This window comes from Bombina bombina, chromosome 12, assembly GCF_027579735.1.
Source record: "Bombina bombina isolate aBomBom1 chromosome 12, aBomBom1.pri, whole genome shotgun sequence".
NCBI lineage: Eukaryota > Metazoa > Chordata > Amphibia > Anura > Bombinatoridae > Bombina > Bombina bombina.
Window position 1 is genome coordinate 36,196,530 of NC_069510.1, and position 15,038 is coordinate 36,211,567.

The following is a 15,038-nucleotide window of genomic DNA, read 5'->3' on the forward strand; positions in this document are numbered from 1 at the left end:
ACGATTTTTATCGGATTGACCCCTTGATGTGTACCTTTTTTTTTTTTTAATCCATCTGTGAAAGACTTAAAGGGACAGTTTACTCAAAATGTTCTCCCCTTTAATTTGTTTCCAATTATCCACTTTACCTGCTGGAGTGTATTAAATTGTATTTGCATTACCCTTATATTGGCATTTGAATTAGTTTATTTAGCCTGTGGTTTCCCCACCCATCCTGAAAGTTTTTGGCCACAAGGCCAAACTGTATTAACACAGCCAGTAGAAGAAATTACACTCCCACTGGGTATAGAAGAGATAAGGTAATAAAATGTTAATTTTCCATTGTTCTCTCCAAGTATTGGTGATTTGTTTATGGACAGATATAAGATAAAGAAGCAAGTATATGTACACAATGTGATACAGTAATGAGATCTGATTATACCTACAGATATAAGATAAAGAAGCAGGTATATGTACAAAATGTGATAAAGTAATGAGATCTGATTATACCTACAAGCTCAACTCATTTTATTAGGTTGTGGCTTCAAAAAACAAAATCAGCTAATTCATATGCACAAATAAGCCTTAAAAAAGCAATCTCATACATTTTATACTCTGCAGCTGGTAAAAAAAGTTATTGGAAACACATTAAGGGAAAAACAATTTATAGTATACTGTCCCTTTAAATGAGTGCATATAATAATGTGTCCTCTGCAATGTTATGCCGGCCCACTTGGATGAACTTTTTTATGACAATTCCAGTGTACATCCAATTAGCATGTGTGTCAGATGACAATATTGAAGTCCAGCCCCTTTAAAGCCCTTAGAAAGCCTATGTAGAGACTGGGGGGCCGAATTATCAAGCTCTGAACGGAGCTTGATGCCACGTGACAGTGTTTCTGGCGAGCCTTTAGGCTTGCAAGAAACACAGGTTATGAAGCAGCGTTCTAAAGACCGCTGCTCCATAACCTGTCCGTCTGCTCTGAGGAGGCGGACAGAACTCGCAAGAAATCAACCCGATCAAATACTATCGGGTTGATTGACACCCCCTGTTAGCGGCCGATTGGCCATGAATCTGCACGGGGCGGTATTGCACCAGCAGTTCACAAGAACTGCTGGTGCAATGATAAATGCCGAGAGCGTATGCTGTCTGCATTTATCAATATGCAGCAGACATGATCCGCAATATCGGATCATGTCCGCTTGCATCTTAATAAATGGGCCCCTGGATGTGACTGCTCTATACATCACAGCCCACTCAAAAGAGGAAATGAAGGGGGAACAGTCAATACCAATTAGGATTCTAAATAATTTATTATAAAATGTTTATACAGTTTCTTAGAAAAATATATTTATGTGGTTTTACTTGCAAACTAATATATTTCTCATTGCAACATTTTTATAGTCTGAAATTTTCCATCACTTTAACCTGATTAAACATTTCATAATTTAAAAGCATCATTTAACCCCTTAATGACCACAGCACTTTTCCATTTTCTGTCCGTTCGGGACCAAGGCTATTTTTACATTTTTGCAGTGTTTGTGTTTAGCTGTAATTTTCCTCTTACTCATTTACTGTACCCACACATATTATATACCGTTTTTCTCGCCATTAAATGGACTTTCTAAAGATACCATTATTTTCATCATATCTTATAATTTACTATAAAAAAAATTATAAAATATGAGGAAAAATTGAAAAAAAATACACTTTTTCTAACTTTGACCCCCAAAATCTGTTACATATCTACAACCACCAAAAAACACCTATGCTAAATAGTTTCTAAATTTTGTCCTGAGTTTAGAAATACCCAATGTTTACATGTTCTTTGCTTTTTTTGCAAGTTATAGGGCAATAAATACAAGTAGCACTTTGCTATTTCCAAACCACTTTTTTTTTCAAAATTAGCGCTAGTTACATTAGAACCCTGATATCTTTCAGGAATCTCTGAATATCCATTGACATGTATATATTTTTTTTTAGTAGACAACCCAAAGTATTGATCTAGGCCCATTTTGGTATATTTCATGCCACCATTTCACCGCCAAATGCGTTAAAATAAAAAAAAATTGTTCACTTTTTCACAAATTTTTTCACAAACTTTAGGTTTCTCACTGAAATTATTTACAAACAGCTTGTGCAATTATGGCATAAATGGTTGTAAATTCTTCTCTTGGATCCCCTTTGTTCAGAAATAGCAGACTTATATGGCTTTGGTGTTGCTTTTTGGTAATTAGAATGCCACTAAATGCCACTGCGCACCACACGTGTATTATGCCCAGCAGTGAAGGGGTTAATTAGGGAGCATGTAGGGAGCTTTTTGGGGTAATTTTAGCTTTAGTGTAGTGTAGTAGACAACCCCAAGTATTGATCTAGGCCCATTTTGGTATATTTCATGCCACCATTTCACCACCAAATGCGATCAAATTAAAAAAAACGTTAAATTTTTCACAATTTTAGGTTTCTCACTGAAATCATTTACAAACAGCTTGTGCAGTTATGGCACAAATGGTTGTAAATGCTTCTCTGGGATCCCCTTTGTTCAGAAATAGCAGACATATATGGCTTTGGCGTTGCTTTTTGGTATTTAGAAGGCCGCTAAATGCCGCTGCGCATCACACGTGTATTATGGCTAGCAGTGAAGGGGTTAATTAGGTAGCTTGTAGGGAGCTTGCAGGGTTAATATCACATTTAGTGTAGAGCTCAGCCTCCCACCTGAAACATCAGACCCCCTGATCCCTCCCAAACAGCTCTCTTCCCTCCCCCACTCCACAATTGTCCCCGCCATCTTAAGTACTGGCAGAAAGTCTGCCAGTACTAAAATAAAAGCTATGTTTTTTTTTAAAAAAAAAAAAAGCATATTTACATATGCTGCTGTGTACTATCCCCCCCTTAGCCCCCAACCTCACTGATCCCCCCCAAACAGCTCTATAACCCTCCCACTCTAACTTAATCTGCGCCATTTTGGGTACTGGCAGCTGTCTGCCAGTACCCAGTTTAGAAGAAAAAATGTTTTTTTTTAGTTTTTATTAAACTTTTCTGCAGTGTAGCTTCCCCCCACACAAAACCAACCCCCCACCCCTCCATGATCTCTTTTTGTGCTTTTGCACAAACAAGATTTGGCCATTTGTTACTAAAAAAAATTTCCATAGTGTAGCGGTTCCCACCCGCTCCCGCCCCGTGCACGCGCCCGCCCGGCACCCTCCGTGCACGCGCGCGCGCCCGTGCGCGCCCCCTAACGGCTCGCACCCGATCCCGCCCCCCTTGACGACACAGGGCACACCGATGGCCGCCCACCCGCCTCCCAAGTCGGCTCCCACCCACCAACGATACCGGCCATCGATGTCCGGTGCAGAGAGGGCCACAGAGTGGCTCTCTCTGCATCGGATGGCCGTGTAAGGTTATTGCAGGATGCCTCCATATCGAGGCATCACTGCAATAACCGGAAAGCAGCTGGAAGCGAGCAAGATCGCTTCCAGCTGCTTTCCACACCGAGGACGTGCAGGGTACGTCCTCAGGCGTTAACTGCCTTTTTTTTGAGGACGTACCCTGCACGTCCTCGGTCATTAAGGGGTTAAACAAAAGTTTCAACTATGCACGTATATGTGTTATAACCAAACGTCATTACTTGTATGCAATACTGTTAAAAAGCGGCGGTCCTAAGATTGCTGCTCCTTAACTTGTCCGCCACCGTAAAGGCAGACTGCAATCATCCTGATCCGATCGGTATGATTGACACTCCCTGCTAGCGGTCGATTGGCCGCAAATGTGCAGGGGGTGGCATTGCACAAGCATTTCTTGTGAAATGTTTGTGCAATGTTAAATGCCGACAGGGAATCATGTCTGCCCGCCAAATGTTAAATAGACCCCATAGTATTAAAAAACAACACAGATTTTTTTCATTTAAAAATAAGTAACATAAATGTTTGAACTGTTTAAAATTACTCTATTTGAAAAGCCCCAAAATCCTGCAAAAAAAGCTTTTGGACTAGAGTACAAAACTGTGTGTATCGGTCACTTACCTGGGCAGGAGTCTTCAGCGTTAGTGAGCGTGGTCAGTAACCAGAACACTGTGAGTGCTGTAGACCACATGGTTCTTATGGAGTTGCTGTCTCTCGTTTCCTTCAGATGTGTCTTTGGGTTGAACAGAGAACAGATGATTTAAATATGAAATGCCAGGTACTCCGCCCTATCCAAATACTGCCCATATCTACAGCTGAGGGTTTAGTAGATACTTTATTCCCAACGCCTTTTGTTATTACACTATGATTTATTATTTTAGTGCATTTGCATTATAAACATTAACAATCATTGTTCTTGAAGGTATTTCCCTTACATTTAGGACTAGATTACAAGTGGTACGCTAACGTTAGAATGTGCACAATATTGAAATATCGCACTGTGGTAACTTTCGCGCGTATTACAAGTTGAAAGTAAGCATGACTGCACGAGCACAAACTAAATTTTCTCTTGTCTGTTTAGCAAGACTGAAGTCCTTTCGTAAAGAGTTAGGGCTAGATAGAAAGTTGTAACAAACACAAAATAAATAAATTAAAATAAACTGTTATATATACACTGTCTGATAAAAAATATTCATATGAATATTAATATAAAATATGCGGCTAGATTACTAGTTTTGCATTATGAGAGGCTCGGTGCTAACTTGCAAGTTATTGTCACCGCTCACCTCCCTATATCGCTGCCATTACAGGTTTGCAAAAACGCAGTGTTAGCAGGCAATATGTCAGCATTGAGCAAAATTGAGCTCCAAACCGCACACAAATACCAGCGCTGCTTTGAGCTGGTTTTACGTGCTCGTGCACAATTTTCCCATAGACATCAATGGGGAGAGCCGGCTGGAAAAAAAGCCTAACACCTGCAATAAAGGAGCGTAAAGCTCCGTAACGCAGCCCCATTGATTCCTATGGGGAAAGAAAATTTATGTTTACACCTAACACCCTAACATAAACCCTGAGTCTAAACATCCCTAATCTGCCGCCCCCGACATCGCCGACACCTACATTACACTTATTAACCCCTAATCTGCCGCCCCGACATCGCCGCCATCTACCTACACTTATTAGCCCCTAATCTGCCGCCCCTTACATCGCCTCCACCTACATTACACTTATTAACCCCTAATCTGCCGCCCCCAATGTCGTCGCTACCTACCTACACTTATTAACCCCTAATCTGCCGTCCCCAACGTCGCCGCCACTATACTAAAGTTATTAACCCCTAAACCTAACCCTAAGTCTTACCCTAACCCTAACACCCATAAACGTTAATATAATTAAAATAAATCTAAATAAAAATTACTATAATTAACTAAATAATTCCTATTTAAAACTAAATACTTACCTGTAAAATAAACCCTAAGCTAGCTACAATATAACTAATAGTTACATTGTAGCTATCTTAGGTTTTATTTTTATTTCACAGCTAAATTTGTATTTATTTTAACGAGGTAGATTAGTTAGTAAATAGTTATTACCTAATTAACAACTACCTAGTTAAAATAAATACAAATTTACCTGTAAAATAAAACCTAACCTGTCTTACACTAACACCGAACCTTAAACTACAATTAAATAAATTACATTAATTAAATACAATTAACTAAATTACAAAAAAAAATAAACACTAAATTACACAAAATAAAAAATAAATTATCAAATATTTAAACAAATTACACCTAATCTAATAGCCCTATCAAAATAAAAAAGCCCCCCCAAAATAAAAAAAAAAACCCTAGCCTAAACTAAACTGCCAATAGCCCTTAAAAGGGCCTTTTGCGGGGCATTGCCCCAAAGAAATCAGCTCCTTTTCCTGTAAAAAATAATACAAACAACCCCCCAACAGTAAAACCCACCACCCACACAACCAACCCCCCAAATAAAATCCTATCTAAAAAACCTAAGATCCCCATTGCCCTTAAAAGGGCATTTGGATGGGCATTGCCCTTAAAAGGGCATTTAGCTCTTTTCCATTGCCCAAACCCTAAGCTAAAAATAAAACCCACCCAATAAACCCTTAAAAAACCCTAACACTAACCCCCGAAGATCCACTTAAAGTTTTTGAAGACCGGAGATCCATCCTCAATGAAGCCAGGAGAAGTCTTCATCCAAGCGGCAAGAAGTCCTCAACGAAGCCGGGAGGAGTCTTAATCCAAGCGGCAAGAAGTGGTCCTCCAGACAGGCAGAAGTCTTCATCCAGACGGCATCTTCTATCTTCATCTTTCCGACGCAGAGCGACTCCATCTTCAAGACATCTGGTGCGGAGTATCCTCTTCTGTCGATGGATCGTCAAGAATGAATTCTCCTTTAAATGATGTCATCCAAGATGGCATCCCTTGAATTCCGATTGGCTGATAGAATTCTATCAGCTAATCGGAATTAAAGGTGAATTAAATCCTATTGGCTGATGCAATCAGCCAATAGGATTGAGCTTCAATCCTATTGGCTGATCCAATCAGCCAATAGGATTGAGCTAGCATTCTATTGGCTGATTGGAACAGCCAATAGAATGCGAGCTCAATCCTATTGGCTGATCCAATCAGCCAATAGGATTGAGCTTGCATTCTATTGGCTGATTGGAACAGCCAATAGAATGCGAGCTCAATCCGATTGGCTGATTGGATCAGCCAATAAGATTGAAGCTCAATCCTATTGGCTGATTGCATCAGCCAATAGGATTTTTTCACCTTTAATTCCGATTGGCTGATAGAATTCTATTAGCCATTACGAATTCAAGTGACGCCATCTTGGATGACGTCATTTAAAGGAGAATTCATTCTTGAAGATCCATCGACAGAAGAGGATGCTCCGCGCCGGATGTCTTGAAGATGGAGCCGCTCCGGGTCGGAAGGATAAAGATAGAAGATGCCGTCTGGATGAAGACTTCTGCCCTTCTGGAGGTCCACTTCTTGCCGCTTGGATGAAGACTTCTCCCGGCTTCGTTGAGGACTTCTTGCCGCTTGGATGAAGGCTTCTCCCGGGTTCGTTGAGAATGGATGTCCGGTCTTTAATTTTTAATCAATATTTAGTAATGTGTATTTACTGTAAATATTTTTCATTCCAATGTTCTTCACATAGTAGAAACTTTTCTAAGTATTTTTAAAGGGACAGTCTACTCCAGAATTTTTATTATTATTATTTTTATTATTTAAAATGATAGATAATCCCTTTATTGCCCATTCCCCAGTTTTGCATAACCAACACTGTTATATTAATATTCTTTTTACATCTGTGATTACCTTGTATCTAAGCCTCTGCAGACTGCCCCTCCGTATCTTAGTTCTTTTGGCAGACTTGCATTTTAGCCAAGTGTATAAATAAATAGTTAAATAGTCTGCAAACTGATGATCAGCTGCTGCTCCCAAGAGAGACATTATACTCCTCAAAAGATAGTGTATGCGATTTTGAAAGGTAGAAGAAGGGTGGCGCTATAGGGCTGGATAGTTTTTAAGGACTAAGAATAGGAGGATACTATTCTAATTTTAAATTTGTATGTATTTCACATTTATTAAACAGTTCATACATACATAATAAGACACCGGTGTCATACACACTGATATTTTCAAAATAAAATGAATTTAAAACGCAGTATTGTGATAAAATGATATTTGCTAACTTACTTACGGCCAGATTAAGAGTTTTGCAGTAACAGGGCTGCGAGGCTAACAAGCAGTTTATTCTCACCGCTCACTTACCTGCAGCGCTGGTGTTACGGGTTTTTACAAAAAGTGAGCGTAGTTTGCTCCACACTTCACTCCAGGTACTAAGCTTACATTCCTGCTTTTTAAAATAAAGGTACCAAGAGAACAAAGAAAAATTGATAATGTGAGAAAAATAGAACATGCTGTATCTGAATAATGAAAGAACAAAATTGGGTTTCATATCCCTTTAGTTACATCATGTTACCCTATAGCCTCCTGCTATTGACCATTTGCCATAGCTCTTAGTTGACCTTTATGTTCAAGTTTAGTATATCCATATTGGATCTGTTCATCACAGACTTGAGCTTGACAAATTACAGAAGTCAGAACCCACAATTCCTATAATTTTTATTGTTTTTTTTGGGAGGGGGGGATTATGCATCACATACCCTAGTGTGTGTTTAAAAATGTTAGGATGGGATTGGACGTTCTACCATATACAGCATCCTGCAGGTTCCCCCTTTGATGAAGGCAAGGATCGGCCTGGGGGGGTGCCATGCAACTTAGGCTTAGTCCTGACCTTGAAATCACATGATCATCAACGATCACATGATGTGAAAACTATTATACTGGCCTAAAGGGGTTAACCCCCCCCCCCCCAAAAAAAAAGGGAAACTTTCTGATCATAATATACTTTTATATGAGGACCTGGAACAACATATAAAGTTAGCACAAACTTTATGTGATGTGATAATATTTTTGCATGATCATTGTTGGAAAAAAAAAAGGTTTCAGTGTTTTGAAACTTGTGCATTAAAATTCAAACATACTATGGAACTGAAGAAGGATGTGTACATAAGAATAAGTAACCTGTTAACCTAATGGGGCAAATCTTGTAACAGAACACAAACAATATGATAATATGCTGCTGTACAAGGAAGGAGATAAATTAGTAGCCTTAAAAGGACAGCAGAGTCAAAATTAAAGGCATTTAAAACCCACATTTATCTTTCATGATTCAGATAGCGCATGCAATTTTAATTTACTTATTTTCAAAAAATCCTTTGTTCTCTCTGTATCTTTTGTTGAAAATCATGGAATGTTAACCTTTTTCAAGATGGCAGCACTATTTTCTGCCGTGTAGTGCTCCTGATGCCTACCCAGGTATCTCTCCAACACAGAATATCATGAGAACAAAGCAATTTTTTGATAATAGAAGTAAACTAGAAACTTTTTCTTTTAAATGGTTTGTTCTGTCTGATTCACAAAAGGGCATTTTTGGGTTTAGCGTCCCTGGGACAGTAAACACCTTTGAGATATTTGTATAAAATGTTAGTTATGTGTCCACGGCTTCATTCATTACTTGTAGGAATTAAGAACCTGGCCACCAGGAGGAGGCAAAGACACCCCAGCCAAAGGCTTAAACACCTCCCCCACTCCCCTCATCCCCCAGTCATTCTTTGCCTTTCGTCACAGGAGGATGGCAGAGAAGTGTCGGAAGATTCAGAGTCGTCTCTTTTGGAGGGTAGTACTCTTTGGAATGGGACTGGAGTTTTAAGTAGTCCTGTCAGCCTCTCAGTGAGAGCATGGGCTAAAGTTAGAATCCGGATATGCTGTGTGAGTCTTTCAGCGAAATCATCTCGACTCATATTAACAGCTCCTTAAGCAATCAGCGTTGACGAGTTTCGCTGCCTGCTTTTCTGCACTTAAGTCCATGTCAGGAGCGCTGCTACTACACTGTTACACTTGAGAGGCCGTGTTCCTGTTCCACGGCATAGATTCTGGTAAGATTGTTTCATTTCTATACACATAATGACAACGCAAGAAGATAGGGTCACAGTGTGACTCCTTTTATCTGTATAGAATCAAGGGTTAATATCCCTGGAAGGGGGATTATTGAACAGGGGGGACTTGTACATAATGTTATTTTATTGTGTCATTGCTGCGACATGTGTGAGATGAGGCTCTGGCAATGTGTGAACACACAGGTCTTATTTTTGGGAGTTGGTTGTGCAGCCCGTGTTGGTGCACTTTTCTCCCTAGTGCAGGGGTAGTCTTGCATGGCACTCCATGTGACTGAGTGTGGCTTATTCAACTTCCTCTTTCTTGACTGGTGGTTGCAGGAGACAAAGCAGTTTTCTCTTTGGTCCGGGTCATAGGAGGTGGTGAGTGCCCTGGCCATTGTGGTATAAAGGTGCAGTTTAAATTTTATATCTAGTCTGTAATAAAGGCGCAAGCTATGGAGGCCTCTGATGCGTTAGAGGGTACTCCCTCTTTAACCAAGTCTAATACCTGTGTCTATTGTGAGGAGGTTCTGGTAGATCCGCCTGCTCTACTTTGTTCCACATGCTTTGAAAGAATTGCTATATCTAAAAAGAATAAGATATTTGGTACTACTGAGCCGTCCACCTCTGAGGGTTCCCTGTCCCGTGAGGTGTATTCCCTACTTTCATATCCGATTACACATGCAGCTCCCCAGGGCGCGACTAATCCTCCCGCGGGAGATGCCCGCTGACCGTCAGGTTTTGCGGATCAACTGCAAACGGCGGTGATTAGTGCCTTACCACGTTCTGCTAAGCGCAAGCGAAAGGTGAAACATTGCTATCCGGCCCAGGTGTCATCTACGCCGCTGGATATTTCTGAAAGATTATCCGCTAATGAGGATGACTCCCACTCTTCAGAGGACGTTCTAAACCTCCTGCTGCGGATGAACCAGACTTTAGGTTTAGGATGGAAAATTTGCGCTTTCTGCTAAAGGGGTGCTTGCTATGCTGGAGGTTCCAAAACCGAAACTACTGGAGGAACCTTCGATTCCTAAGCTTGATAAAGTATACAAGGATAGGGTGGTGCCTCAGATCTTCCCAGTTCCCGTTAAGATGGCCAACATTATTAAGAATGAATGGGAGAGACTGGGTTCGTCCTTTTCTCCCTCTTCTTCTTTTAAGAAGTTATTCCCCGTCCAGGACTCTCAGCTTGAGCTGTGGGGGGCCATCCCTAAAGTGGATGGAGCTATCTCCACACGCATTAAGCGCACGACAATCCCGCTCGAGGATAGTTCGTCGTTCAAAGAGCCCATGTATAAGAAGTTAGAAAACACGTTGAGAAAGATGTTTCATTACACAGGGTTTGTTTTTCAGCCGGCAGCGGCTGTTGCTGCAGTGTTTGGAGCTGCTACATATTGGTATGAATCTCTGTCAGCCATGGTCAAGGATGAAACTCCCCTCGACAAGATACAGGAAAGAATTAAGGCCTTAAAGATAGCTTATTTGTGACGCCAATATGAAGATTATTCGCCAGAATGCCAAAACATCATGTTTCTCTGTTCTAGTCCATAGGGCTCTGTGGTTGAAGTCGTGGTCTGCGGCCATGACTTCCAAATCTAGACTTCTATCCCTTACATTTCAGGGAAAGATAATTTTTGGTCCAGGACATATCATATCCACGGTCATGGGAGGCAAGGGCGCTTTCCTACCGCAGGATAAGAAAACTAAGTCTAAGGGATCTACTTTTTGTCCCTTTTTGATCAGACAAGTCCCAATGCCAGCAACGTGCCATGAAAGCAGAGCAGTCCAAGGGAACTTGGAAGCCAGCTCAGTCTTGGAACAAGACCAAGCAGAACAAGAAGCCCGCCAAGACAAAATCGGCATGAAGGGGCGACCCCCGATCGGTCAACAGATAGCGTAGGGGGCAGACTATCTCTTTTCGCGGAGGCTTGGATGCAGGATGTACAAGATCCTTGGGTTCTGGAGGTCATAGCCCAGGGTTACAGGATAGGGTTCAGATCTCATCCTCCCAGAGGCAGATTCCTCCTGTCAAATCTGTCTTCAAGACCAGAGAAGAGAGACGCCTTTCTAGAATGCATGAGGGATCTCTCTTCTCTCTGAGTTATTGTATCAGTACCTCTAGCAGAAAGAGGTCTAGGGTACTATTCAAACCTTTTCGTGATTCCAAAGAAGGAGGGCAAGTTCTGCCCAATTCTAGACCTAAAGGGTTTAAACAAGTTTCTGGCTGTTCCATCGTTCAAAATGGAAACAATCAGATTCATTCTGCCCCTAGTTCAAGAGGTACAGTTCATGACAACAATAGATTTGAAGGATGCTTACCTTCACGTACCAATCCACAGGGATCACTTCAGGTTCCTGAGATTTGTGTTTCTGGACCAACACTTCCAGTGTTGGTCCAGAAACTTAAAATGCACCCTGCTGACTTCTCAATGCTAACTCTGCTACATATCTCTCCCTAATTGGCTTTTTTAGATAGCAACTGCAAAACAATTCACTTTACACTAACTTTATGGCTGTGGTTAACCTTGTTGTGTGTAGACTAAAACTCTAATTGGCTCCTTTCAATAAGACAAATAGTGGGTGTAGTTTGGATATTGAAAAATAACTCCAATAAAAAGGATGTTAATTTTTTAATTTTTTTTTACGACTTGGCTGATATATTTTTCTATAGCAACACAATATAAATGTCTTATAATTACAAGGTGTTTACTGTCCCTTTAAATGTGTTGGATAGAACATGACAATCTAAATAACTTTCTAATTTACTTACATTACCAATTTCACTTAGTTCTCTTGTTATGATTTGTTAAAGAGTAATTCTATGTGAGCTCATGAGTGTGCACATGTCTTTAGTCATTGCTTGCGTGGAGACAGGTGCATTAGGCACAGTACAGGCCAGTACAGGCCAGTACAGGCCACCCTAAATCGGCCCCTTATCCGAACGGAGCTTGATGCCCCGTGTTTCTGGCGAGCTTTCAGGCTCGCCAGATACACAAGTTATGAAGCAGCAGTCTAATCGCCAGAAATCAACCCGATCGTATTTGACACCCCCTGCTAGCAACCGATTGGCCACGAATCTGCAAGGGGCGGCATTGCACAAGCAGTTCACCAGAATGTGCAGCGGACATGATCTGCAATATCGGATCATGTCCGCTCGCACTATGATAATTAGGCCCCTTAGTCTTAACTTATATTATTAGCTCTAACACTAAAACCTTCTTACATAGAGCAGTAGTTCTTCAAAGCAATATAACCACAGGCAACATTTAGCCTCTGTAATAGCTTATCTGCATCTGTCAGTTATAAGCAACTGTGTTAATTAAAAATGCATATTTTCCAAAACTGTCATGTTAATAAGATTGTGATGTTTCTCTATTTTTAAAATACTCTAAAGGAAAGTGAACAAAATAGTCTTCAGGGATAACAAAATAATATCACCAGCTATATATGGATCTACAAATGTATATTGATCCAAACCTTATTGTCATGGGGTGGGTGTTGCCAGTGGTTTCTGGAGGGAGGAGTTATCAGTCTTGCAGTCATGGTGGCCTTCCTGGGTTCAGAAAAGGACCAGCTTCCAGCAGGGAGACTCCAGCAATCTTCTGCACCACTCCAGTGGACAGGGCCTCCTATAGCCAAGATCTGTGGGTCACAACCTTCTCAGTGTATCAGGAACCTTAAGTGATGTTAGCTCATTCAGACAAAATTATATTAACCCATTCATCCCAGTGATACAAATGATAATTATATCCTGAGAAGTCTATATTACTGAACTATAACCCTTTCTTAGACACTTAACAGTTTGCAGCCAGAATTTAGGCACTGTGAACAAATAGCAACCTGATGATAAGCGAGCCAATAGCAGAAAGTCAAAGTCCACTGCAGCAGTTTCTGATTGGTCAGTAGCTTGACTCTTGATTTGGCTAAAACAAAACCAATCAAAACAATTTGAGTCTGCTTGGCTGGAGATTCTTGGTATTCCCAAGCCATCTCAATACTTAAAACATCCAGGGGAGGTAGTGAGCTTGCTGGACTTATTGTTTTATTAATGTTGAAGCTCCGACCTTCCCTGATAACATTATACAACACACATTTTAAACTGAATTTCCTATTATTATAATAATTGTTAAAATTACAATTTAATGTCCCCGTTAAAAGTTCAGGTATGGGACATCTGTGACATTTACCTTTTCATGGTCATTTTATGACCACAGCCTGACCTACATGAGGGCGCCATAACATAAGGCAGCCATAAAATATTTATAGTTACCTGTATCATAACTTATTCTGGACTAGATAGTTACATATATTCAGAAACTATCGGCTAGATTACGAGTTGTGAGTTAGGCTTAAAAAGCAGCGTTGGCCGGTCCCAACGCTGCTTTTTAACGCCCACTGGTATTACGAGTCTTGCAGGTACAGGTTTACCGCTCACTTTTTTGGCCAGACTTGGAAATACAGTGAATCCACTTACGTCAATTGCGTATCCTATTTTTTCAATGGGACTTGCATAGCGCCGGTATTACGAGTCTGCCAAAAAGTGAGGGGTAGATCCTCTCCTGTCAAGCCTGGTACCGCATTTTAAAGTCAGTAGTTAAGAGTTTTACACTACAACGCTGTAGCATAAAACTCTTAACTAAAGTGCCAAAAAGTACACTAACACCCATAAACGACCTATTAACCCCTAAACCGAGGCCCCCCCACATCGCAAACACTAAAATAAAAATTGTAACCCCTAATCTGCCGGACCGGACATCGCCGCCACTATAATATATATATTAACCCCTATACCGCTAACCCCTAATCTGCCGTCCCTAACATCGACACCACCTACCTACATTTATTAACCCCTAATCTGCCACCCCCAATGTCGCTGCCACTATATTAAAGCTATTAACCCCTAAACCTAAGTCTAACCTTAACCCTAACACCCCCTAACTTAAATATAATTTAAATAAGTATAAATAAAATTACTATAATTCACTAAATAATTCCTATTTAAAACTAAATACTTACCTATAAAATAAACCCTAAGCTAGCTACAATATAACTAATAGTTACATTGTATCTAGCTTAGGGTTTATTTTTATTTTACAGGCAAGTTTGTATTTATTTGAACTAGGTACAATAGTTATTAAATAGTTATTAACTATTTAATAACTACCTAGTTAAAATAAATACAAAAGTACCTGTAAAATAAAACCTAACCTAAGTTACAATTACACCTAACACTACACTACAATTAAATTATTTCCCTAAATTAAATACAATTAAATTAAATTATTTAAAGTACAAAAAAAAACAAACACTAAATTACAGAAAATTATAAACAAATTACAAGATTTTTAAACTAATTACACCTAATCTAATCCCCCTAACAAAATAAAAAAGCCCTACCCTACGCTAAATTATAAATAGCCCTTAAAAGGGCCTTTTGCGGGTCATTGCCCCAAAGTAATCAGCTCTTTCACCTGTAAAAAAAAAAATACAAATCCCCCCCCAACATTAAAACCCACCACCAACACAACCAACCCTACTCTAAAACCCACCCAATACCCCCTTAAAAAAAAAACTAACACTAACCCCTTGAAGATCGCCTTATCGGGAGAAGTCTTCA